The following is a 25897-nucleotide window of genomic DNA, read 5'->3' on the forward strand; positions in this document are numbered from 1 at the left end:
ATATCCTTATAATTTATATATGTATGTGTGTGTATATGTGTGTGTGTGCGTGTGTATAGATATATATATTATTTTTCTATTAACTGGGACTATCTAAGACTAACAAGACCAACAAATTACAAGACTTTTGATTGTACCAGGGGAAACCTGACGGCCTTTCTGAGTCTTAGGATGACATGAGAAATCACAAAGCTCTACTAGAAGGCCATGCATTCAAAAAGGCTCTGGAGAGAAATGCAGAGGCCAGCGCAGGTCTCAGGGCTGCACTTAACGTCCCTGTGGTCAGGGACAAGTTGCTTCACTGCTCTTCCATTTCCTCATTTGCAATCATGGAAGAAGGATTTTACTCACTGAATTATTTTGAGGATTAAAGAAAACATGTATTATTCTCCAGATGTTAAGACATTATGGGATGGGCACAGTGGCTCACACCTGTCATTCTGGCATTTTGGGAGGTGGAGGTAGAAGGATCACTTGAGCTCAGGAGTCCAAGACCAGCTTGAGCAACACAGTGAGACCTCGTCTTCACTAAAAATAAATAAAAAAAAAATCCGCTGGGCGTGGTGGTGTAACTGCCCAGTGAATTCTTCTTGCCCCCTGCCCAGATGGAGCCGATTTATCAAGGCAGGGGAATTGCAGTGGAGAAAGAGTTTAATTCACACAGAGCTGGCTGAATGAAAAACTGGAGTTTTTTTTTTTTTTTTTTCCCTCAAATCAGTCTCCTAGAGCATTTGGGGGCTAGGGTTTTTCAAAGGTATTTGAGGAAAGGGGTTGGGGTGACTAGGTAATGAGTGCTTGCTGCTGGTTGGTTGGGAATGCAATCACAGGGGTGTGGAAATGGTCCTTCCCGGCACTGAGTCACTTCTGGGTGGAGCCATCCATATTAGACACGCAAAAAAACCTGAAAAGACATCTCAAAAAGCCAATCATTGGTTCTATGGTAGTGATGTTATCTGCAGGAGTAATTGGGGAAGTTGCATATTTTGTGACCTTCAGAATAATGGCTGGCAATCATTTACATCTACACCCTAGGAGAATTCAGGATCCTCTATCCTCCTAGCCTGGTGCTCTCTCATTAGTATTATAAAGGCAGTTGAGTTTGGGGAAGGGCTACTATTGTTTAAACTATAAACTAAATGTCTCCCAAAGTTATCTTGGCCTAAGCCCAGGAATAATTAAGGGCAGCCAGAAGGCCAAAGACAGGGTGGGGGATGGTGGTGAGAGGGCTTGGCAAGATCAGATCTTTCCCACTGCCATCATTTTCTCACTGATATGCTTTTTGTAATGGTGGTTTCAGTGGTGTGTGTCTGTAATTCCAGCTAGGAGGCTGAGGCAGGAGGATTGCTAGAACCTGGAAGATCAAGGCTGCAGGAAGCTATGATCACACCACTGTACTCCAGCCTGGGCTGGTTTGTCTCACAAACAAACAAACAAAAAACGTATTATGAAGTTACAGTAATTAAAATAGTTCCTAGAGAAACAAATGAAGAGCTGTATGCGGTGGCTCATGCCTGTAATCCCAGTACTTTGGGAGGCCAAGGTGGGTGGATCACTTGAGGTCAGGAACTTAAGACCAGCCTGGCCAACATGGTGAAACCCCACCTCTACTGTTAGAAATACCAAAATTGTTAGAAATAGATAATCAGTGCCACGAAGAAAAGTCAGCACAGAGACAAAAGATATCTCAGCAAGGCCATCTTTACTTTCTGCAGAAAGGGTACTCAATCGCAGATGGAAAAATGACGAGAGCACCCTTGAACAAAGGAAAAGCAGACATATTTATTCCTTACGCATTTGGGTCATCCTTACTGCTGTTTTCTGCATCCATTGGTTGGAGCAGGACATCACAATCTTAAACTGACACCTGATTTGCTAATACCCTAAAACTTTCCTAAATAGGTAAGTGCAGGGAAAAACAAAGAAGTTGCTTACGAAAGGTTTAAGGAAGCAGTAACGTTTCCAAATAAGGAAGGGGCATAGGCTGTGAGCTGGAACGTGCCTGTGAGCATGTCCAACAGTTACATAGGATAGGGCTTAACACAGGGTTATTAGCACAAAGCCAGGAGGCTTGAAGAAAGTTAGTCTTTAAAAGAAACTATTATTTCTAACACTTATGATTTATGCTTTAACAAGAAGGAAAACTTTGAAGAGGAAACTTTTTATTTTCTACATCTACTAAAAATACAAAAATTAGCCAGGCATGGTGGCAGATACTGCTAATCCCAGCTACTACGGAGGCTAAGATAGGAGAATCACTTGAACCTGGGGCAGAGGTTGCAGTGAGCTGAGATTGCGCCACTGCACTCCAACCCGGGTGATAGAGCAAGACTCCGTCTCAAAAAAAAAAAGAAAAGAAAAGAAACAAATGGAGAGATTGTTAGCAGTGACAAATCCATATGGGTTTGCAGCAACCACATTTCTTGCCTCCTCAGAGGAAAGAACTCATTCAAGGGGCATAATGCAGAGTGAGAGACTGAGGCAAGTTTTAGACCAGGAAGGAAAGGAAGTACACTTGGAAGAGGGCCAAGTAGGTGACTTGAGAGATCCAAGTGCACCATTTGAGCTTTGAGTTGGGGTCTCATACATGCACCGTGGCCTGCCAGCACTTAGGAGGGGCCACATGCGCAGTGTGTTTACTGCAGTTGTGTGCATGGTCATGTGGGGCATTCTTCCCTTACCAGTTGAACATTCCTAGAGGAAGGTCATATACCAGTTAAACTCCAGCCTTTTGCCTCTTAGTGTGCATGCTTGAGCCCACTCGCCCAACTCCTGAGATCTTAATGGGAAGCTGCCGATCACCAGCTTCAGGTGTTTCTATCCATTGGGAGACTGCCTTTTCCTGGCACCAGTTGTGACCAATGACTATTTCAGCAAGATGGTCACCTGATATTCCTGGGGTGGTTGTGGTGGAGCCGGGAGGTGGTTTGGGGGAGGTGCTCTCCTGCCCTGCTCATGTCTGACAAATTACCTACTCTAACAAAATGAGTTAAACAAAATAGAGTCAAAAAATAGATTAAAACAAGTGAGAATGAAGTTTATGATACAAGTGGCATTTCAATGTAGTGAGAAATAAGATACATTTTTAGGGTTTTTTTTTTGTCTTCTGTTTTTTTTTTTTTTTTTTTTTTTGAGACAGGGTCTGGCTCTGTCACCCAGGCTGGAGTGCAGTTGCATGTCAAGCTCACTGCAGCCTCGACCTCCCAGGCTCAAGGAAACCTCTCACCTCAGCCTCCTAATGATACAGGAGAGAAATAAATTATTTAGGCATTTAGTCAGGGTAAGAGAGTCCTTGGAAAGGTTTCCCTTTCAATAAAAAGCAGTCCCCAAATCATTTCTTTTCAAACAAAGAGCAGCCAGCAAAATAAAGCTGCAGACATAGATAAGCAAATGAATGCTGGCTGCTGCGCCAATAGGAAAAGGCTGCCTGGAGGCAAGGCACGTTCTACATGGAGGCTCCATCTTCCCTTTTCTTTGTCCCTACATATGCAGTAAAAAAGCAGGCAACATGGCATTGGACAGGTAGAGACCCCATCTACGTAATAAAAGATTAGGGTGGGATGGCCAGCTTCTTTGCACTGTGCAAACAGCACACTTGGTCCGACCAATCTCTTGTGCCATATGTAAATCAGACACCACCTCCTCAAGCTCCTCTATAAATCCCCATGTGTTCCACCACAAAACAGGATGACCCACTCAGGAGTCCCTCTCTCTCTGCAGGAGAGACAGCTATTCTATTTCTTTTGCCTATTAAACCTCTGCTCTTAAACTCATTCCTGCGTATGTCTGCATCCTCTATTTCCTTGGTGTAAGGCAATGAACCTCAGGTATTACCCCAGATGAGCAACACCACCTCACTAATAGCTGGGACTACAGGTGCGTGCCACCACACCCAGGTAATTTTTTAAAGTTTTGGTAAAGACCAAGTCTCACTAGGTTGATGAGGCTGGTCTTGACCTCCTGTGCTCAAGCAATCCTCCTGCCTTGGCCTCCCAATGTGCTGGGATTACAGGCATGAGCCACCGCACCCAGCCAAGACAGATTTTTAAATAAATGTCTGGAATAATAAGCTAGCCTGCTGGGGAAAAGAAATAGTGCTGAATCCCTTCCTCATTCCTCATACAAAGGGAAATTCCAAATGAATCATTACACCTTAACAGGTCATTCCTCTACAAACCATAAATTCTCATCCAATGGGTTTTATTTAACCCTATATATTGTGACTTACTTTCCAATCTGACCCTGGTATAATGTGACAAAGAAGAAAGTTAAAATATTTTAACCCAAAACATGTTTATTTGTCATATTTTGAAATGGCCCTGCTAAGCTGTCCTTCGTGGGGGAAAATTTGTGTCTGTAAAGAATCTCTATTAACAAAGCTAGATCTTTTTTTTCCAGGCCCTCTCAATCCTGAAGAGATTAACTAAGAGTCTAGCACTTTTTAAACATCTGAATAGGAAACATCTATCATCTATTGTCTCTAAGGGCAGCCACTATAAGACTTCAAAAGAACCTTGGTCTCCACAATCTTTTATTTTAACCTGAACATTTCCTTTCTATCATCGCAGGTCTTTAGACAAATTCAACCAATTTTCAACCAGAAAATATTTCAATTTACCTACAGCCTGAAAGCCCCTGCTTTCAGTTGTCTTGTCTTTCTGGACCAAACCAATGTATTTCTTAAATGTATTTGATTGATGATGAATACATTTGACATCAATCAAATGTTTGATTTGATCATCGATCAAAGAGTCTGACTCTTCATCGACACTCTGAAGTTAATATGAAGTCAAGCAGCTTCAGCTTTTGCAGCTTCATGAAAAGAGCAGCTTTTGTTCTTAGTGATTCCAAGTCAGAAGGGTTGGAAAAAAATTGGAATGTTAGTTTGGAGAGTCATAACCAGATATTGGAGGAAACTAGAATTGGGGATCCAGTCCAGTTTGCAGGTAAATAACAAAACTTCAAAGACAATGAACAGAACTAGAATCTAATCACGGTTGTGTTTGAAATGCCTGTTCCCTGGTGCCGTAAAGAAAAAGCACTTGAACATAAATTTAATTTACTCAGCAAGGCCATTTTTATAATTTCTGCAGAAAGGGTACACTCGCCAGCAGTTTTGCCACAAGAATACACCGAACTAAGGAGACAGAGTCATTTACAACCTGCTGCATTCACCCTACTGCTGTGCCCGGTTTCCACTGGCTGCAACAGGACCTCACATTCTGTATTCTAGCAACTTAGAACTTTTTAAAAGAGGCAAAGGCAGAGGAGAACAAATGAAGGAGGAAGTAACATGTGGAATGCTGAGAAAGGTAAAAACACCTTCAAATAAGGAAGAGGAACAGGCTATGACCAATGCTTGCTTGGACCAGTATAACCATGCCAGTGCAAATATTTAGGCTAAATTGTGGGAGCTAAGAACATAAAGTACATTGATTTCTTTATTACAGTTAGCAGATATTTAAGAATGTTAGCACAGGTCTTTGAATAAATTTTGCTTCTGAGAGAAGTTACCATTTATTCCTAATTAGACGGGGAGGAAAGTCTTTGAAGAGGAACCTCTACTTTACTTTCTACAGGTGCATGATAGTTTTTTTACTAAAACAATATTTCTCTCTTTCACTTCCATTTCTTCCAAAGATAGTCACAGTAAAGACAAATTTGCAAAATCAGTCTAGTCTCATTATACTTGCCCTGATTAAGTGCAACAAGAGTAATGATTAATCATATAGGCTCTTGGCCACCGCCCCATCTGGGAAGTGAGGAGCGTCTCTGCCCGGCCGCCTACCGTCTGGGAAGTGAGGATCACATCTGCCCAGCCACCCACCATCTGGGAAGTGAGGATCACCTCTGCCTGGCCGCCCACCGTCGGCAATGTGAGGAGCGCCTCTGCCCAGCTGCCAACCGTCTGGGAAGTGAGGAGTGCCTCTACCCAGCTGCCAACCATATGGGAAGTGAGGAACCCCTCGGCCCCGCCGCCACCGCGTCTGGGAAGTGAGGAGTGCCCCTGCCCGGCTCCCCACCATCTGGGAAGTGATGAGGGCCTCTGCCCAGCCACTGCCCCATCTGGAAAGTGAGGAGCACCTCTGCCTGGCCACCACCCTGTCTGGGAAGTTAGGAGCGCCTCTGCCCGGACAACCCGTCTGGGAAGTGATGAGGGCCTCTGCCCGGCCGCCGTCCCATTTGGGATGTCAGGAGCGCCACTGCCCAGCTGCCCAACTGTCTGGGAAATAAGGAGCGCCTCTGCCCGGCCACCCCGTCTGGGAAGTGAAGTGCCCCTCTGCCCGGCTGCCCACTGTCTGGCAAGTGAGGAGCGCCTCTGCCCGGCTGCCCACAATCTGGGAAGTGAGGAGCACCTCTGCCCAGCTGCCGTCCCATCTGGGATGTGAGGAGGGCTCTGCCCAGTCGCCCCACCGTCTGGGAAGTGTGGAGCGACTCTACCCAGCTGCCCACTGTCTGGGAAGTGAGGAGGCCTCTGCCCGACTTCCGCCCTGTCTGGGAAGTGAGGAGCATCTTTGCCCAGCTGCCCACTGTCTGGGATATGAGGAGTACCCCTGCCCGGCCGCTGCCCCCTCTGGGATATGAGGAGTACCTCTGCCTAGCTGCTGCCCTGTCTGGCAAGTGAAGAGCACCACTGCCCTGCCGCCACCATGTCTGGGAAGTGAGGAGTGCCTCTGTCTGGCTGCTGTGCAACCTTCCAAGTGTGAAGTGCAGTCTTGTGTGTGATCTTTTCTGTCTTCCCCAAGTTTGCATTTTTGACATTAAAGTTTACTTTTTAATTAAAAAAAAACAACAACATATAGGCTATTTTTAAGTCTGCTTTGCTGGAACTTTTAATAAGGAATCTCAGGTTAGACTTTCCTAGTCTCTCAAGAATACAAAGAGAACTTGTCTGGCTTGTTTCAACTTTGCCTGCAATATCCATAGACTTTGATGAATTATTCTTTTCTTGATGTCCCCAATATACCTGAGGTCTGCCAGGAAGTGACCTTTCTTATTCATCTGTAAGGTAACCACATAAAGAAACCACATAAGCAAAGCACAAGGTTGGCTTTTTGGCTCCATAAAGTCAACCTTAGTTCCTTAAAACTGTCTGATCATATCTGATTATATGTTCATTTTCATATTTGATATTCCAGTCAACGTCTTAGCAATATAATCAAGATTTCCAATTGTGTCCCTGTTATAAGGAGGCTAGATTCTTACTGAATTTATGAAAATAACTATATAGTGCCAAGCACGGTGGCTCACACCTGTAATCCCAGCACTTTGGGAGGCCAGCCTGGCCAACATAGTGAAACCCCATCTCTACTAAAAATACAAAAAAATTAGCCAGGCATGGTGGCAGGCACCTGTAATCCCAGGTACTCAGGAGGCTGAGGCAGGAGAATCGCTTGAACCCCAGAGGCGGAAGTTGCAGTGAGCTGAGATTGCACCATCGCACTCCAGCCTGGGCGACAAGTGTGAAACTCCATCTCAAAAAAAAAAAAAAAAAGAAAAGAAGAAAGAAAAGAAAAAGAAAAAGAAAGTAACTATATAGTCATGAAAATAAGAATAGCTAGTAAGAGTTTCTGAATTCTACAGGGATCAGGTAGAGAAAAAGGATAAATGTTTCAATTCTGTTTACGAAGTTATAATTTACCCAATTGCTGTAAATTTTAGTTTGCTTAAGAAAAAAGAGAAAAACCATTAAAGACCCAGAAATGTCCTAAAACAAGAAGTCCTAAGAATTACAACCATCAGTCGGGCATGGTGGCTCATGCCTGTAATCCCAGCACTTTGGCAGGCTGAGGCAGGTGGATCACCTGAGGTGAGGAGTTTGAGACCAGCCTGGCCAACACAGTGAAACCCCGTCTCTACCAAAAATACAAAAAATTAGTTGTGGGTGGTGGCAGGTGCCTATAATCCCAGCTACTAGGGAGGCTGAGGCAGGAGAATCACTTGAACCCAAGAGGCGGAGGTGGCAGTGAGCCGAGATTGTGCCATTGCACTCCAGTCTGGGCAACAAGAGCAAAACTCCATCTCCAAAAAAATAATAATAATAATTAAAAAGAATTTTAATCATCATCAGGTCATCTAGTCCAATGTAATTGATTCTTGTTCTGCTTGATCTTTGGTTAGCAATTTCATGAATGAGTCAGTTTTTCCATTAGTGTTCAGGAAGTTCAGCGATATGATCTTAAATTCATCAGGAATGTGTACTTGTGTTTTCTCCATGAATCTCCTTAAATACAAATGCACTTTCTTGAGATTTCTGGGCCTACCAGGAAGTGACTTTTCTTACTCATTAGCACAGTCGCCATGCAAAGAAACCACATAAGCATGGTGGTTCATATTATAGTTGTTTGCAAAAGCTTTTAGGAATGCATCAAAATAAAACAATTAACTGTCTATGGATGACAAAATACTTTAAATGGCCATGGTTAAAGGATGAGAATTCATTGTAATGCAATTGAGAAAAAAATTCAGTTACTTCTGTCACATACATTTTAAGATAATAACTAGAATTATAACTGACAACATTATATCAGGACCCATCAGATTTCTAGGAACTTCACGCAATTTCTGGAACACATTATAACATAAATACATACAAATATAACATAAAGAAGGTTTAGCATCACTTCTTTTTTAACAATGCTTCCCATGTAATTTAACATACCAAATTAATTTAACAAGTTTGTTTTTATAAGAAGGAAGACAAGGTGCAGTGGCTCACACCTGTAATCTCAGCATTTTGGGAGGCAGAGGCAGGCGGATTACGAGGTCAACCAATTGAGACCATCTTGGCCAACATGGTGAAACCCCAGCTCTACTAAAAATACAAAGATTAGCTGGGTGTGGTGGTGCATGCCTGTAGTCCCAGCTACTCGGGAGGCTGAGGCAGGAGAATCTCTTGACCCCGGGGGCGGAGGTTACAGTGAGCCAAGATTATGCCACTGCACTCCAGCCTGGCAACAGAGTGAGACTCCATCTCAAAAAAAATAAAAAAGAAGGAAGACAAGTCCTTTGTGACTTTTTAGGGGTCTTCAGGAAAATTCCAAAGTTAGTTCAAGGTCAAAGACTTCATGTAGAGTTTGATTTTGCAAAGTTGTCAAAAATGCCAAAAGATGGCTGGGTTCAGTGGCTCATGCCTATAATCCCAGCACTTTGGGAAGCCAAGGCAGGAGGATCACCTGAGCCCAGGAGTTCGAGATCAGCCTGGGCAACATAGGAGGAGACCTCATCTCTAAACAAAGTTTTTAAAGGACAATTAAAAAAAAAAAGTTAAAAGACTAAATTTTTTGATTAAATAGGATCACAGGTCACTGTAAAACATTACTCAGTTATCCATTTAACCAAAGCACTGGAAAATTTCAGAGGTAATCACAGAAAGGTATATAGATTTTGTTTTTTTTAACTTAGCTCTTTTAATAGAGAAGACTGAGTCTTCTTAAGTAATCAAAGATCTGATAAAGACGATATGAAACACAGGAAATTATTCTGATAAGACACATATTTTTTTCCACCTAAGCAAATTCTAGATTTCCTACACAGATTACATAGATGGTAAAGAAAACCCTTCCATAGTATTTTATCAAGAGAAGTCCAATACTCCAATAAAACTTTGTAATTTCAAGAGAGAAGATGAAACTCTAGTTTTGGATTGTACTTTTGATATTAAAGCTCATCTTTGAGATCCTTATAATAAATTGATTCAATTTCAGCCAACTTAATCACACAAGAATCTCTCTCTCTTTCTAACTTTCTAAATCTATTCAGGGTTTATTTTTATTTTTATTTTTGTTTTGAGACAGTCTTGCTATGTTGCCTCAACTGGTCTTAAACTCCTGGGCTCAAGCAATACTCTTGCCTTGGCCTCTTGAGTAGCTACAACTACAGGCATGTGCCACCATGCCTGGCTCCATTCAGTTTTTGTCTTCCTTTTTTTTTTTTTTTTTTTTTTGAGATGGAGTCTCGCTCTGTCGCCCAGCCTGGATGGAGTGCAGTGGCGTGATCTCCGCTCACTGCAAGTTCCACCTCCTGGGTTCACGCCATTCTCCTGCTTCAGCTTCCCGAGTAGCTGGGACTACAGACACCCGCCACCACTCCCAGCTAATATTTTGTATTTTTAGTAGAGACGGGGTTTCACCATTTTAGCCAGGATGGTCTCAATCTCCTGACCTCGCGATCTGCCCACCTCGGCCTCCCAAAGTGCTAGGATTACAGGTGTGAGCCACCATGCCTGGCCTTAATTTTTGTCTTTCATTCATTCTCCTTTTTCATTCTGAAACTGCCTTTATATAAACTCTAAACATGAACCAAATTACTCTCCTTTTTTCTCAACAGAAACACATATTAATGCTTCATGCTTTTTTTTTTTTTCCTGAGATGGAATCTCGCTCTGTTACCCAGGCTAGAGTGTAGTGGCACCATCTCGGCTCACTGCAAGCCTCTACCTCCCAGGTTCAAGTGAGTCTCCTTCCTCAGCCTCCTGAGTAGCTGGGACTACAGGCGCGTGCCACCACACCCAGCTAATTTTTTATTTTTAGTAGAGATGGGGTTTTACCATATTGGCCAGGTTCGTCTTGAATTCCTGACCTCAGGTGATCTGCTTGCCTCGGCCTCCCAAAGTGCTGGGATTACAGGCTTGAGCCACCGCGCCCAACTGCTTCATACTTTATCTTACAGAAATCCCATATCCTATTTTCCTTGCATACAACTTTTGTTCTTTACACTTTCCGGTTTTCACTTGAAACTAAGCAATCATTAAGAAATTAAGCAATCATTAAGAAGTTTCGGCCGGGCGCGGTGGCTCAAGCCTGTAATCCCAGCACTTTGGGAGGCCGAGATGGGCGGATCACGAGGTCAGGAGATCGAGATCATCCTGGCTAACACGGTGAAATCCCGTCTCTACTAAAAATACAAAAAAATTAGCCGGGCGAGGTGGCGGGCGCCTGTAGTCCCAGCTACTCCGGAGGCTGAGGCAGGAGAATGGCCTAAACCCGGGAGGCGGAGCTTGCAGTGAGCTGAGATCCGGCCACAGCACTCCAGCCTGGGCGACAGAGCGAGACTCCTTCTCAAAAAAAAAAAAAAAAAAAGAAGTTTCTAGTTTTCACTAGAAATTAAGCAATTATGAACTGTCACAGTAGCATTCTGTAGACAAGCAAATTTATGAATATACCGTTTTATAATTTTTAGAAACATATATTTTTTCATAGCAGTTTTTCTTTTTTTCTTTTTTTTTTTCGAGATGGAGTTTCACTCTCGTTGCCCAGGCTGGAGTGCAATGGCGCGATCTCGGTTCACCGCAACCTCTGCCTCTCAGGTTCAAGTGATTCTCCTACCTCAGCCTCCTGAGCAGCTGGGATTACAGGCATGCGCCATGTCTGGCTAATTTTGTATTTTTAGTAGAGACAGAGTTTCTCCACGTTGGTCAGGCTGGTCTCAAACTCCCGACCTCAGGTGATCTGCTCCCCTTGGCCTCCCAAAGTGCTGGGATTACAGGCATGAGCTACCATGCCCAGTCTGTAGTGCCCAGCCTGTGTCCACAGTTTTTCAGTGTGGCATGGGACATGTTTACTAACACACTCAAACATCTGGAGTCTCTCGTACTAAGAAGCCAAGAGTAGACAGACATACATTCAGCAATTAACGCTTCAATGTTTTATTATATTTGGAAAATATCCAGGTATGCAGTGAATATTTATCATTTAATTTAACTTAACTTAGCAAAACCCTGAATATAAGTTACCAAAGAGATTTGGGAAACTATTTTTGGTAGACACGTTATAAACCAAAATCATTGTTAAAAGCTCATTTATATACTTTTATCCTATTTTTATAACTTCCTGACAGGTTCTTCCTGCCTGCTGCACAAACGAAGAGCACGGCATTGCAGTAAAGTAAGAGTTTAACTGGCCGGTCTCAGTGGCTCACGCCTGTAATCCTAGTGCTTTGGGAGGCCAAGGTGGGTGGATTGCCTGAGCTCAGGAGCTCGAGACCACCTGAACAACACGGCGAAACCCTGTCTCTTCGAAAATACAAAAAATTAGCCAGGCATGGTGGCAGGAGTCTGCAATCCCAGCTACTCGGGAGGCCAAGGCAGGAGAATTGCTTGAACCCCAGAGGCGGAGGTTGCAGTGAGCTGAGATTGTGCCACTGCACTCCAGCCTGGGCAACAGAGTAAGACTCTGTCTCAAAAAAAAAAAAAAAGAGAGAGAGCGAACTGGAGAGAAGATGAGAGAAGGGAGGAGAAACAGGAGCAACAGGAAGGAAGAGGTTGTCGGGGAGCCGGGGTCGGGAGATCTCAAGTTCTCCAAAGAAGCCAATAAAGTCCCGTATTTATTGGCTCAGCAAAACTGCGCCAGCCAAAGGTAGGCGACAGAGTTGGTTGAACACATAGACAGCGGGGCTTCAGGAAGGGAGTTTCAGGCGATGGAGACATTCCCATGGGAGCTGCAGGATTAGCTCGACAGAACAGAGAGGACTTAAAACAGTAACTCCTACTGGGGTCTGAATATTGGCTTCTAGTCAGGCCACCTTCTGACCATAGAGCTCCTTTAAAAAAAAAGGCTTTCAAGCCTGGGTGCGGTGGCTCATGCCTATAATCCCAGCACTTTGGGAGGCCGAGTTGGGTGGATCAGGAGGTCAGGAGTTTGAGACTGGCCTGACCAATATGTTGAAACCCCATTTTAAATCCTACTTAAAATACAAAAATTAGCCGGGCGTGGTAGCACGTGTCTGTAATCCCAGCTACTCGGGAGGCTGAGGCAGGGGAATCGCTTGAACCTGGGAGGCGGAGGTTGCAGTGAGCCGAGATGCACCACTGCACTCCAGCCTGGGTGACAGAGCGAGACTCCGTCTCAAAAAAAAAAAAAAAAAATCTTATTATCAAATTCTCCTGGACTAACACTAAGTATTCCTGGCAATATTGAACCCCTATTTGAATAGTTTTTCTTTTTTTTCTTTTATAGAAAATGTGCACTTAGCAAATGACTGAAAACCAAAGTCATAAGCCTCTTAGGACTTAAAACCAATGAGACTTTTATGGCTTAACCACAGAAATAAGAGGCCTCTCCAAACAGGATGCAAAGATACAGCCCTTTCCATAGACTATGGGAGCCATTCCCATAGGCAGTCAAGGGAAGAAAGTCTTAGATAACACCCTTAGAGCTGGCAATGGTTGGTAGGATATGAGAAAAAGAAAAATCATTTCATCTGGCTAGATGTTATGGCCTACACCTGTAATCCCAGCACTTTGGGAGGCCGGGGCAGGTGGATCACTTGAGCTCAAGGGTTTGAGACCAGCCTGGGCAACATGGTGAGACCCCGCCTCTGCAAAAAAAAAAAAAACAAATATTAGCTCGATGTGCTGGTATACACCTGTAGTCCCAGTTACTCAGGAGGCTGAGATGGGAGGATTGCTTAAACCTGGGGAGGTCGAGGCTGCAGTGAGCCATGATCACGCCACAGCACTCCAGCCTGGGTGACAGTGAGACCCTATTCACCTCCCCTTCCAAGAAATATACTTCATTTGAGGAATGCGAGCCCCTTTAAATTATGAGACCCAGAAAGGCACTTAAAATGTAATACCAGTCACGTCCCTCTCCCCCTTGAGTGAAATAATTACCTCTAGCAGCCACTTGCTATAGGGGCTCTAGACTAACTGTCACCAAGTAGCCATAAAATGCCATACACCCTGTAGTTCAACAATGCACAGCCAATCACCAATGTTATTTATAAAAATAACCAAAGTTATTTCTGTAAACCAATGAGAATTCCTGACAAACAACTTTTGTAAATCTCCCTCTCCTGATTTGTTATTTTTCTCCTTTAAAAACTTGAGCCTCTCTTTTGTTGTCTGGAGCAGTCCCCAAGGCAACTTGGAAGTGTGTCCTGGGCTGCAGTCCTCAACTTTGTGCTGATGACCTCTCTTTGAACTAGATTCTGACCATTTGATGACTTTAGGTTGACAGACACTGGTCACAGATGGGATGCAGCCCATGCTTCTCTTTCTGTCTGGTTACATTCCTGGGTGTCCCTGACCTGGTGGTTGGCTGGCTATATTCTGGGGTGTCCCTAGCCTGGCAGTTGGTAGCTAGGACAGGTAGCCTGGATAATCTGGGTACCCCAGCAGTTGGATAGCCACGCTATGTTTTTAGGACACAAACAGGAAAGCAATAACTGTCCCTGGGAGTGAAAGGATCAATAACCAACGGTTACCCCAAACCACATTTCACCAGAGTCACTGTCCAAAAAAATTAATTCTTACAAATGATTTCTCCTGCTAATGTGAATTTGAGATAGAAGGCACAAAAGAGAAACTTGTACCTTCCTCCCTTGACTGGTACCACACAGATCCAGAAGTGCTAACTACCACGTTATTTTGCTTATCTATTTACGTATTTATTTATTTTATTTTTAATTTTTTAACTTTTTTTTTTTGAGACGGAGTCTTGCTCTGTTGCCCAGGCTGGAGTACAGTGGCACAATCTTGGCTCACTGCAAGCTCCGCCTCCTGGCTTCACGCCATTCTCCTGCCTCAGTCTCCTGAGTAACTGAGACTACAGGTGCCCACCACCACACACGGCTAATTTTTTTGAATTTTTAGTAGAGATGGGGTTTCACCTTGTTAGCCTGGATGGTCTCGATCTCCTGACCTCGTGATCCGCCTACCTTGGCCTCCCAAAGTGCTGGGATTACAGGCGTGAGCCACTGCGCCCGGCCTACTTTTTATTTTTTTGAGACAGGGTCTCATGCTCATCGCCCAGGCTGGAGTGCAGTGGTGTAATCACCGCTCACTGCAGCCTCAATTTCCTGGGCTCAAGTGATCCTCCTGCCTCACGAGTAGCTGGGACTACAGGTGCACACCACCATGCCTGGTTAATTTTTTGTATTTTTAGTAGAGACGGGGACTTGCCATGTTGACCAGGCTGATCTCAAACTCCTGGACTCAAGTGATCCACCAGCCTCGGCCTCCCGAAGTGCTGAGATTACAGGCAGGAGCCACTACGCCTGGCTAATTTTTTGTATTTTTAGTAGAGACAGGGTCTTGCCATCTTGCCCAGGGTGGTCTCAAACTCCTGGGCTCAAGTGATGCACCTACCTTGTCCTCCCAAAGTGCTGGGATTACAGGTGTGAGTCACTATGCCTGGCTAATTTTTTGTATTTTTAGTAGAGATGGGGTCTTGCCATCTTGCCCAGGCTGGTCCCAAACTCCTGGGCTAAAGTGGTCCACCTGCCTTGGCCTCCCAAAATACTGGGATTACAGGTGTGAGCCACCACAACCGGCCAACACCACATTCTTACCCATTGCCAAATTCTGTCACTTTTCCAGGGATCCCAATTGTAGAGCAGGCAGGGTGTCCCAGAGATCCCATCTGGGTCACCAAAACTGTAGGGGCAGAACAATAATTTTCTCTATATCCTTCCTGTGTTCCCGGCTGAGACCTCCTGTAACAAAATGGCAGATTAACAAGAGAAAAACAAACGGAAGTTTAACAACATGTATATTTCAAGTATTCATAGGAGATTCCCAGAGAAATGAGTAAAATCTAGAAGGGTGACTTAGAATTCGGACTTAAATACCATCTCCAGATGAAACAAAGCAAGAACAGTTTTGGGGTGGACAGTTATGGGGTGGTGTCCTGAAAAGCCTGGTAAGCAAAGCTAAGGTCTGTAGTGCAGATTTATGTTGATGTCTTCTCTAATGATTAGAGTTTCTGGTGAATTAGAGCACACTTCTCTTCCTGGTATAGGGACAGAGAAACCCTTACAAATGGAGATGCGTTTTTCTGTTTGTTTTTTGAGATGGAGTTTCACTTCTGTTGCCCAGGCTGGAATGCAGTGGCATGATTTTGGCTCACTGCAAACTCTGCCTCCCGGGTTCAAGCGATTCTCCTGCCTCAGTCTCCCGAGGAGCTGGGATTACAGGCGCCTGCCTGTAATCTGGCTAATTTTTTTTATTTTTAGTAGAGATGGGATTTCACCATGTTGGCCAGGCTGGTTTCGAACTCCTGACCTAAGGTGATCCACCTGCCTTGGCCTCCCAAAGTCCTGGGATTACAAGTGTGAACCACCATGGCCAGCTGGGTTTTTTTGGTATTTAAGTATATATAGAGAGTTATATTTTATTTTTAAATTAATTTAATTTTATTTTTTATAATTAATTATAAAATTTTATTTTTAATTATATATTTTTAAATTAATTAGAGATAAGGTCTTGCTGGTCTCAAACTCCTGATTTCAAGTGACCCTCCTACCTCAGCCTCCCCAGTAGCTGGGACTACAGGCACGACACCACACCCAGCTACTATTTTGATTTTTTTGTAGAGATGGGGTCTCCCTATATTGCCCAGGCTGGTCTCAAACTCCTGGGCTCAAGTGATCCTCCTGCCTGGGCTTCCCAATGTGCTGGGATTATAGGCATGTGCCGCTATGCCTGGCAAGAGACGTTTTTTGTTGTTTCTGAGACTATCAGAAAACATCAGAGAGATGGTTTCTATAGATGTAAATTTCCCTTACAAAAGGGTAGCTTTTACAATATTTAATTTAATTTTTTGAGATGAGTCTCACTCTGTCACCCAGGCTGGAGTGCAGTAGCATGATCTCAGCTCACTGCAGCCTCCGCCTCCCTAGTTCAAGTGACTCTCCTGCCTCAGCCTCCCAAGTAGCTGGGATTACAGGCGCCCAACACCATGCCCGGCTAATTTTTGTATTTTTAGTAGAGACAGGGTTTCACCATGTTGGTCAGGCTGGTCTTGAACTCCTGACATCAGGTGATCCACCTGTCTCAGCCTCCCAAAGTGCTGGGACTACAGGTGTGAGCCACCATGCCCGGCCTTAAATTTTTTTTTTTTTTTTTTTTTTTTTTTGAGATGGAGTTTTACTCTTGTCACCCAAGCTGGAGTGCAATGGCGCCATCTCTGTTTACTGCAACCTCTGCCTCCTGGGTTCAAGTGATTCTCCTGCCTCAGCCTCCCGAATAGCCGGGATTATAGGCACCCGCCACAATGCCCAGGCAAAAGGGTCATTTTTACTCTGCTTTCAGAGCTGCTTCTTCAGTTGCTGTTTCTCAGAATAATCCATATGCACAAAAGGCCTATCTTGGATGGCATATTCCAGTCTCCTACAGTGATCTGGCCTCCCAGATAGTCACCAGCAGACTCCTGCAGAAAGGAAAAGTTGGGACAGGCAGGTAGGGCCAGGCACTAATGACAAGGGGAAGTGCAGAGAGAGGCGTGAGCCCAGGAGGGACTGGGGTCTGTAGCTGAGTTGCAACACAGCCCAGGGTTTGGTTAAAGTTCCCATCTCCACTGCCTAGTGACCCTTTCCACCATGCTCCCTCCAAACCAGCTTCTTTTTTTTCTTCTGTTCTCTCTTCCTCATTCTTTTTTTTTTTTTTTTTTTTGAGACAGAGTCTTGCTCTGTCCCCCAGGCTGAAGTGCAGTGGTGTGATCCCGGCTCACTGCAAGCTCCACTTCCCAGACTCATGCCATTCTTCTGCCTCAGCCTCCCAAGCAGCTGGGACTACAGGCACCTGCCACCACAACCAGCTAATTTTTTGTATTTTTAGTAGAGACGTGGTTTCACCGTGTTAGCCAGGATGGTCTCGATCTCCTGACCCTGCGATCTGCCTGCCTTGGCCTCCCAAAGTGTTGGGATTACAGGTGTGAGCCACTGCGCCTAGCCTCTCTTCCTCTTTCTCGGCACAGGCTCTGCAGTCTCAGTGATGAGCGGTCCTTTCGCACCATAGCCCAGCCAGCCTCGTGTTGTTCTGGGGTCACTAAGCCTGGATTAACCCAGTTGGGTCAGTCATTTGGTCACCTCTGGCCTCTGATTCCTCAGACAGGAGAAATCCAGCCCAACCCAGCAGTCTGCCCACACCTTAGAAATTCTCTAGAAAGGATATTAAGAAATTATTACATCAAAAACCTCAATAACTCTTGTACCAACCTAATAAATCAAAATTGGCCTTTATCCTGAGGGGAGATGCCATGCTCACGAAGGTGGTTCTCCCAGAGTGAGGCTTATCCATTGCACTCCAGATGTGCTGACCCCTGCCACTTCCCCAAATGTAGATCTTTTTATTTATTTACTTTTTTGAGACAGAGTCTTGCTCTGTCACCCAGGCTCAAGTGCAGTGGCACGATCTTGGCTCACTACAGCCTCTGTCTCCCAAGTTCAAGTGATTCTGCTGCCTCAGCCTCTTCAGTAGTTGTGATTACAGGCACCCGCCACCATGCCTGGCTAATTTTTGTATTTTTAGTAGAGACAAGGTTTTGCCATGTTGCCCAGGCTGGTCTCAAACTCCTGGGCTCAATTGATCCACTTGCCTTGGCCTCCCAAAGTGCTGGGATTACAGGTGTGAGCCATAGTACCCAGGCCAAATGTGGAGTCTTGGCCCTATATTTGGTGGTAGTGGAGAATGACCTTCATGCTAAAAAGTAAACAAATGGAATTGAACCAAGCAGGGTGGCTCCCACCTGAAATTCCAGCACATTGGGAGGCCAAGGCAGGAGGACTGCTTGAGCCCAGGAGTTCCAGATCAGCCTGGGCAACATAGTGAGACCCTGTCTTTTAAAAAGTAGAGCAAATTAGCTGGGAGTGGTGGCACACACCTGTGGTCCCCGCTACTGGGGAGGCTGAGGTGGGAGCATCACTTGAACCCAGGACTTCAAGGCTGCATGAGCTATGATCATGCCACTGCACTCCAAGATGGATGACAGAGTAGGACCTAGACTCCAAAAAAAAAAAAGGCAAAGGCAGTTAAGAGTTTAGCAAAAGTAGAAGGTCAGAGGCAGAGGTGACTAAAAAACATCCAACTGCCTCAACCACCAGTGCACACTGCCACCTCTGACACCAAGGTCCCGGGGAGAGGGGAGAGGTGAAAGGATAGGGGCCTTGCACTGCAAGGGGAGTGGGGAAGATGTGGAGCTTGGAGCCCATTTCATTTTTTAAAAATTATTTTTTGAGACAGAGTTTCACTCTTGTTGCCTAGCCTGGAGTGCAATGGCCTGATCTTGGCTCACCACAACCTCTGCCTCCTGAGTTCAAGTGAGTCTCCTCCCTCAGCCTCCTGAGTAGCTGGGATTACAGGCATGTGCCACTATGCCCGGCAAATTTTCTATTTTCAGTAGAGCCGGGCTTTCTTCATGTTGGTCAGGCTGGTCTCAAACTCCTGACCTCATGTGATCTGCCTGCCTTGGCCTCCCAAAGTGCTGGGATTACAGGCATGAGCTATACCATGCCTGGCCCTTTTTTTTCTTTTTTGAGATGGACTCTTGCTCTGTCACCCAGGCTGGAATGCAGTGGTACAATCAGTACACTGCAACCTCCGCCTCCCGGGTTCAAGTAATTCTCCTGCCTCAGCCTCCCAAGTAGCTGGGATTACAGGCACGTGCCACCACCACGCCTGGCTAATTTTTTTGTATTTTTTAATGTAGAGACGGGGTTTCACCATGTTGCCTAGGCTGGTCTCAAACTCCTGACCTCAGGTGATCTGCCAGTCTCGGCCTCCCAAAGTGCTGGGATTACAGGCGTGAGCCACCGCGCCCAGCCAGAGCCCATTTCACTTGAATCACAGAACAAGAATATCAGCCAACTTCTCGGTTACCGCATTAAAAAAGTAACACATTAATAACTAATATTCAAAGGGGGCTTCACGAGCATCAGGCTCTGCACTTTTATGTATATTATCTCCATGAAGAGTAGGTTTTATTCACCCCTACTTCATGGAAGAGAAAACTCAGGCTCCGTGAGGGTCAGTAAACCACCTGAGTTCACAAAGCCAAGAAAAGACAGAGCCAGGATTGGAACTCCCATCTCTCAAGCTCCAAAGACAATGCATAGCCCAAGGCTAAAGAGTGCTGTTTCACTCTTAGTATTGGCCAGTCTTTGTATTGGCCATTTCTCTCATTCATTTTGTAAAATTTGTATTGAGTACCTATGATGTACCAGGTGCTGGGAATGGAGCAGTGAACAATATCGTTGATCCCATGGGTCAAAAGTAGGCACTCAGAACCAAGGTAAGCCGAAAAGCATACCTGTTGGTTTCTTAGACATCTACATCCAGCCCATATCCTTTGTCTCGGCCACCACGGCCTGAGGTGGCAGCTGCCCTTTCATGACTTTTTCCTCTTTAGTTTGAATTTACTGGAATAAACACATGTGTGTATAAAAGCAAATGGAGCTCAAAAAGTGATTTCCTCCTCCAAGCTCTCTTTTCTCCAGAGAGGGTGACTCAGAGCCCCAAATCCTTGCCTTCTCTTGTTTCTACCTAAGTTTGAGGCACAACAGCCTGGCTGGCCCTGCTCCTCTCAGTTTCTTCATTGGCCCAAGTCCGGTCACAGAGACAGCAGCTGGCCAATTTCCTTCCCTTCCTCTTCTGCAGCCAGCTCTTCATGGAGCCCAAAGGGTCTGCGGCAAGGTTCGTTCTCACCCTCGTCTCCACCAGCCCACCCTCATCTCCCACCAAGGTCCCCAGAACAAAGGCAGACTTCTTCACATCCTCTGACTAAACTAGTTTCTCCAACTTTTCTGGCAGAGGAGTTTTTGTTTGTTGAAGAAGCAAGTCCTGACCTGCAGAGTCCTTTCTCTGCAGGGCTGGGATAAAACAAAATCAGATGGGTCAAGAGTTGCTGAAATTGCTGAACCAGAGCTGACTGTGGGGGTTGGGGTGCTGGGGAAATCCTCCCCATCCTCTGTGGTCTGCCTTACGGCCTCTTATCTTTCAAGCTGTCTTCTCCTTCTATGATTCAGCTCCAGGTTGTGCAGAAAACAATTATTTCTTCACTCGGAGGAGCTCAGTGTTGCTGCGCTTCATTGCCATCAGGTGCGAGAGCAGAGTTTGATCAGTGGATGACATAAAAGACTGAGTAAGAAGACAGTTATCTTTGACTTACTCTGGGAACAAGATTTCATTTTAAATTTAACAGTGCTCAGAAACCTTATCCTTATCACTAGTACTGTCAGAAGCATTTGAACCAGAGCAACTCCATCTTGAATAGGAGCTGGGTAAAATGAGGCTGAGACCCACTGGGCTGCATTCCCAGACAGTTAAGGCATTCTAAGTCACGGAATGAGATAGGAGGTCAGCACAAGATATAGGTCATAAAGACCCTGCAGATAAAACAGGTTTTAGTAAAGAAGCCGGCTCTAACCCACCAAAACCAAGATGGTCACGAGAGTGACCTCTGGTTGTCCTCACTGTTATACTCCCACCAGCGCCATGACAGTTTACAAATGCCATGGTAACGTTAGGAAGTTACCCTATATGGTCTAAAAAAGGGAGGCATGAATAATTCACCCCTTGTTTAGCGTATCATCAAGAAATAAACATAAAAATGGGCAACCAGCAGCCCTCGGGGGCTGCTCTGTCTGCGGAGTAGCCGTTCTGTTATTCCTTTACTTTCTTAATAAACTTGCTTTCACTTTACTGACTCACTGTGAATTCTTTCTTGCACGAGATCCAAGAACCCTGTCTTGGGGTCTGGATCAGGACCCCTTTCCTATAACGGTACTGTACTGTGGTACTAATTACTGCAGAACAAATTCGTGTGTGATTTTATATTGCCTGGCCTTTGTCTGTCCTTACTTGATGGCTCTCTGTGGGTCTTAAAAACCCAATAAGATTCTAAGTGCTTCTGATGAGATCTCATTCCATTGCTTGGATCCCCTGGGTCAGTAATGCCCTGGGCTAAGCTAGGCACTCTGGCTGGTCAGTATTTCTTGATTTCCCTATAGCACAGCTAAATAGTACAGTCAGCCTCAAAGCAGGAAGAAAAAGGGACCTTTTTCTGCTGAATCTGAAAATATCTTTTGTAAACAGTCTGCTCATGTCTCCAGAGCAGGACAGAAACCAGATGCAGGCAGAGATATCTAAACATGTCTTATCTGGATAGAAAATTGAGCTTAAGATAATAAATATCTTGGAATATGATAAAACCCAGAGGCCCCTTCCTGGGCCATGATTAACTGAAGAAAAAAAAAGTCTACTAATACGTGACCTTATCAGAGAGATTTATGTTCAGTTGAAAGCCAAGTTATTTTGAGCTGAGCAAAATGAGGATTCAAATTACAGGAGTGCAGAGTAAACTTTTGGCATATTAGCGGATGTCTCGGTAAGTTTCTCAGGGACAGTGTTTTTCAGAGATGACAGGATTAAGGAGAGAACCTTTTTATGACATTGTACTGGAAATAGACTCTCCACATTGCCCAGCACATACAGATGCTGAATAATATTTTTTCTTTTTTTTTTTTTGAGACGGAGTTTCCCTCATCGCCCAGGCTAGAGTGCAATGGCACAATCTCAGCTCACAGTAACCTCTGCTTTCTGGGTTCAAGCGATTCTCCTACCTCAGCCTCCCAAGTAGCTTGGATTATAGGCACGCACCAGCACGCCCAGCTAATTTTTTTTTTGTATTTTTAGTAGAGACGGGGTTTCACCATGTCAGCCAGGAAGGTCTTGATCTCTTGACCTCATGATCCACCCGCCTCGGCCTCCCAAAGTGCTGGCATTGCAGGCGTAAGCCACTGTGCCCGGCCTAATTTTTGTATTTTTAGTAGAGACGGGGTTTCACTATGTTGGCCAGGCTAGTCTTGAACTCATGACCTCAGGTGATCTGCCTGCCTCGGCCTACCAAAATGCTGGGATTACAGGGGTGAGTCACCGCACCCGGCCTAATTTTTTTTTTTTTTCCGAGATGGAGTCTCGCTCTGTTGCCCATGCTATAGCGCACTGGTGCGATCTCCACTTACAGCAACGTCCAACTCCTGGGTTCAAGCAATTCTTCTGCCTCAGTCTCCCAAGTAGCTGGGATTACGGGCACTTGCCACCACGCCCAGCTAATTTTTGTATTTTTCATAGAGACGGGGTTTCACCATGTTGGCCAGGCTGATCTCAAATTCCTGACTTCAAGTGATCTGCCTACCTCAGCCTCCCAAAGTGCTGGGATTACAGGCATGAGCCACCTCACCTGGCCAATAAATATTTTATTTAAAAAATTTACTTATTAAGCAAACGCTTATATTGCATTTAGACAATGCAGGCACTATTCTACTTGTGTTACAACTATTTACTCATGTTCCTGTTGCTTCCAGCCTCGAGGCTGAGCTTGCCATTTAGCTGGGAGTAATCAAGAAATGCCAGGTCAGGAGCAGTGGCTCGCACCTGTAATCCCTGCACTTTGGGAGGCCAAGGTGGGATGATTGCTTTGAGGCCAGGAGTTTGAGCCGACTCTGAGCAACATAGTGAGACCAAAATAAAATTTAAAAATTAGCTGGTCATGGTGGCGTGTGCCTGTAATCCCAGATAGTGGGGAGGCTGAGGTGGGAGGACCCCTTGAACCCAAGACGTCAAGGCTGCAGTGAGCATCCTGCCACTACACTCCAAAGTGGGCGATAGAGAGAGGCCCTGTCAAGAAAGAAAAAATAAAGAAAAGAAAAGGAAAGGAAAGGAAGAAAGAAAGGAAAGAAAAGAAAGAAATCGAGCAGCCAGGAAGGGAAGGGGAGGGGAGGGGAAGGGAAGAGAGGGGAGGGGAGGGGAAGGGAGGAAAGGAAAGGAAAGAAGAAAGGAAGGAGAAAGAAAGAGAAAGAGAAAGAAAGAGAGAAAGGAAGGAAGGAAAGGTAAGGGAAGGAAAGAAAAGAAAGAAACTAAGTAGCCAGGAAGGGAAGAGAAGGGAAGGGGAGGGGAGGGGAGGGGGGAGGAGGAAGGCAGGCAGGCATGCATACAGGAAGGAAGGAAAAGAGAGAACAAGAAAGAAAAAAAAGAGAAAGGAGAGGAGAGAAGAGGGGAGGGGAGGGGAGGAAAGGAAAGGAAAGGAAGAAAGGAGAAAGAGAGAGGGAGGGGGGAGAAAGAAGGGAAGGGGAAGGAAGGAAGGGAAGGGGAAGGGGAAGGGGAAGGGAGAAAGAAACTAAGTAGCCTGGAAGGGAGGGGAGGGGATGGGAGGGAGGGGAGGGGAAGGAAGGAGGGAGGGGGAAGGAGGAAGGAAGGAAGGAAGGAAGGAAGGAAGGAAGGAAGGAAAAGGAAAGGAGAGAGAGAAAGAAGAAGAAGAGGAGAGGGGAGGGGAGGGGAGGGGAGGGGAGGGGGAGGGAAAAGAAACAGTGTAGCAGCCAGCCTGCCTAGCACAGCCCTGGACACCACTGACCCCTATGTTTGGGTTGAGATCTGTCCCTGAGTTAACTTCAACCCCAGGGCTGTCAGGCACTGCTGCTATCAATACCTCAATACCTCATTTGTCCCTCACAACAACTCTGGGGTGGCCTCCTTTCTATGACTTTCTATGAGCTCGCCTGTCCCTCTGCTATTACAGTGAAGCAGATGAAACTGCTGATCTTTGTCACTGATGTTTTGGCTGTTTTCAATTTCCAAAAACGACAATTAAATGCAATTCAACCTAACACTGCCTAAATTTTAAAAGAGGAAATAGATGCTCAGAGTGTTTAACAAACCAGCCCCAGTGCCTCAGAGGTAGTCAACAGCAGTATCTGAATTCAAAATCCAGTTTGCCTCCCTCTGAACTTCTTAACATGCTACTTTTAACCACCCATTAAGAACCCGGGAACCAGTTGCTAGGGTTTGAGTATCAGTTCATCTACATGGCAGCCCTGTGCCTCGGAAATAATAATAATGCAGACCAGGTGCGGTGGCTCACACCTGTAATTCCAACACTTTGGGAGGTCCAGGCGGCTGGATCCCTTGAGCCCAGGAGTTCGAGACTAGCCTGGGCAACTCAGTGAGTGAGACCTCCGCCACCAGGTATGGCGGCCGCGCACCTGTAGTCAGGAGAATCATTTGAGCCCAAGAGTTGGAGGCTGCAGTGAGCTGTGATCACACCACTGCACTCCAGCCTGGGTGACAGAGCGAAATAATAATAATAATGATGATGATGATGGTGCAGTATTGTCCAATTTACAGGGTTGCCCTGAGGATTGAGTAAGGAAATCTAAGTTCAGAGATTTAGAACAGAGCCCTGCACTGTGTAAGCACTCTATAGATGTGAGCTACTATTATCATCTTCAGGTTCCTTTGGTAGTTTTTTCCTGCTTGAATAAAATATAGCAACACACACACACCTCCTTTGTCCACTAATATAATCCCACAAAACGGAGGAGCTCAGCAGTGAGGACATTCTGACTCCAAGCAGGAAGGAGATGAACGATGAACCTTAGGCTGTGCGCCTCGCGGTTTCCTCCTGTCACCGGGGGTGGGGCTGCAGTCTGGCTTCACACTTCCAGGTCTTTTCTTGTTTTTAAGGGGGCGGGGGCTGTCACCTCTGCGGAGTCAGCTGTGATTGATCCTTCTCCACACCCAGCCAAGCACCCCCCCACAGGGGAGCGCCCGCAGTAGGGCGGGCGGCAAGGGCAGTTCTAGCCAACAGTCCCTAAATCATCCCAGCAGGGGCGCGGGAAATTCCACCGAGGTGAAAGCCTAGGCGGCCGGGTGAGGAAAGCCCCATGCCCGGGCCCAGAAACCGCTCCAGGTGGAAGTCACTCGTCTAAAGAGAACAGGGCGTAACAGGGGTCATTTCAGGGCTGTTCTTTTAAATCGGTGAGCACGGTCTACTTTCCCTCAGTTTATTCTAGAGGCCACACGCCACCCCCGCCCCCCGGGAAGTTGCCCGGTTGCGGGTCCCGGGACAGGCCCACCTGGCCCGCGGCGCTCGCAGCATCCGGACCTGGTCAGCCTCGCGCCCCTCGCGGCCACTTTAAGAGCGGCCGCGGCCCACGTGCTCAGTGATGTCAGAGCAGGAAGTGTTTGAGGAAGTCGCGCCGCGCTGCCCGCGTTAAGATTCCCACATTTTAATGTTTTCAGAGGGGTATCAGAGCCCCGGGTTCGGCCGCCCCAGTCCCGCCTCCCCCGCCCCGGGGAGCCCTCCCCCTGCCCCGCGTCCCTGCCGACAGGTGAGTCCCACTCGCA

The 25897-nt window shown here is 45.8% G+C and overlaps 1 protein-coding gene, 1 long non-coding RNA gene and 1 pseudogene across 5 annotated transcripts in view; 2 read left to right on the forward strand and 1 right to left on the reverse strand.

Annotated features, from left to right (window-relative positions):
• Positions 1–6559: 6559 nt before the first annotated feature.
• On the reverse strand, positions 6560–25700 carry LOC117095655. The gene is made up of 4 exons (XR_004442128.1): positions 25627–25700; positions 25054–25475; positions 15289–15432; positions 6560–6999 (listed from the first exon to the last, which is right to left on the reverse strand). It is a non-coding gene; the product is annotated as an uncharacterized LOC117095655 (long non-coding RNA).
• LOC117095956 lies at positions 17956–18103 on the forward strand (annotated as a pseudogene).
• Positions 25701–25703: 3 nt separating the features above from the next.
• IKBKB (inhibitor of nuclear factor kappa B kinase subunit beta) overlaps positions 25704–25897 on the forward strand; it is a 59454-nt gene continuing 59260 nt past the window's right edge. For 2 of the 4 annotated variants that reach the window (XM_033232233.1, XM_033232244.1), the window contains exon 1: positions 25704–25881. The gene's annotated coding sequence lies outside the window, so the exon portion shown is untranslated. The remainder of the gene's footprint in view (positions 25882–25897) is intronic. The other 2 variants (XM_033232238.1, XM_033232252.1) reach the window with 1 other exon arrangement.

Source organism: Trachypithecus francoisi, unplaced genomic scaffold, assembly GCF_009764315.1.
Source record: "Trachypithecus francoisi isolate TF-2019V2 unplaced genomic scaffold, Tfra_2.0 Contig01440, whole genome shotgun sequence".
NCBI classification, from domain to species: domain Eukaryota; kingdom Metazoa; phylum Chordata; class Mammalia; order Primates; family Cercopithecidae; genus Trachypithecus; species Trachypithecus francoisi.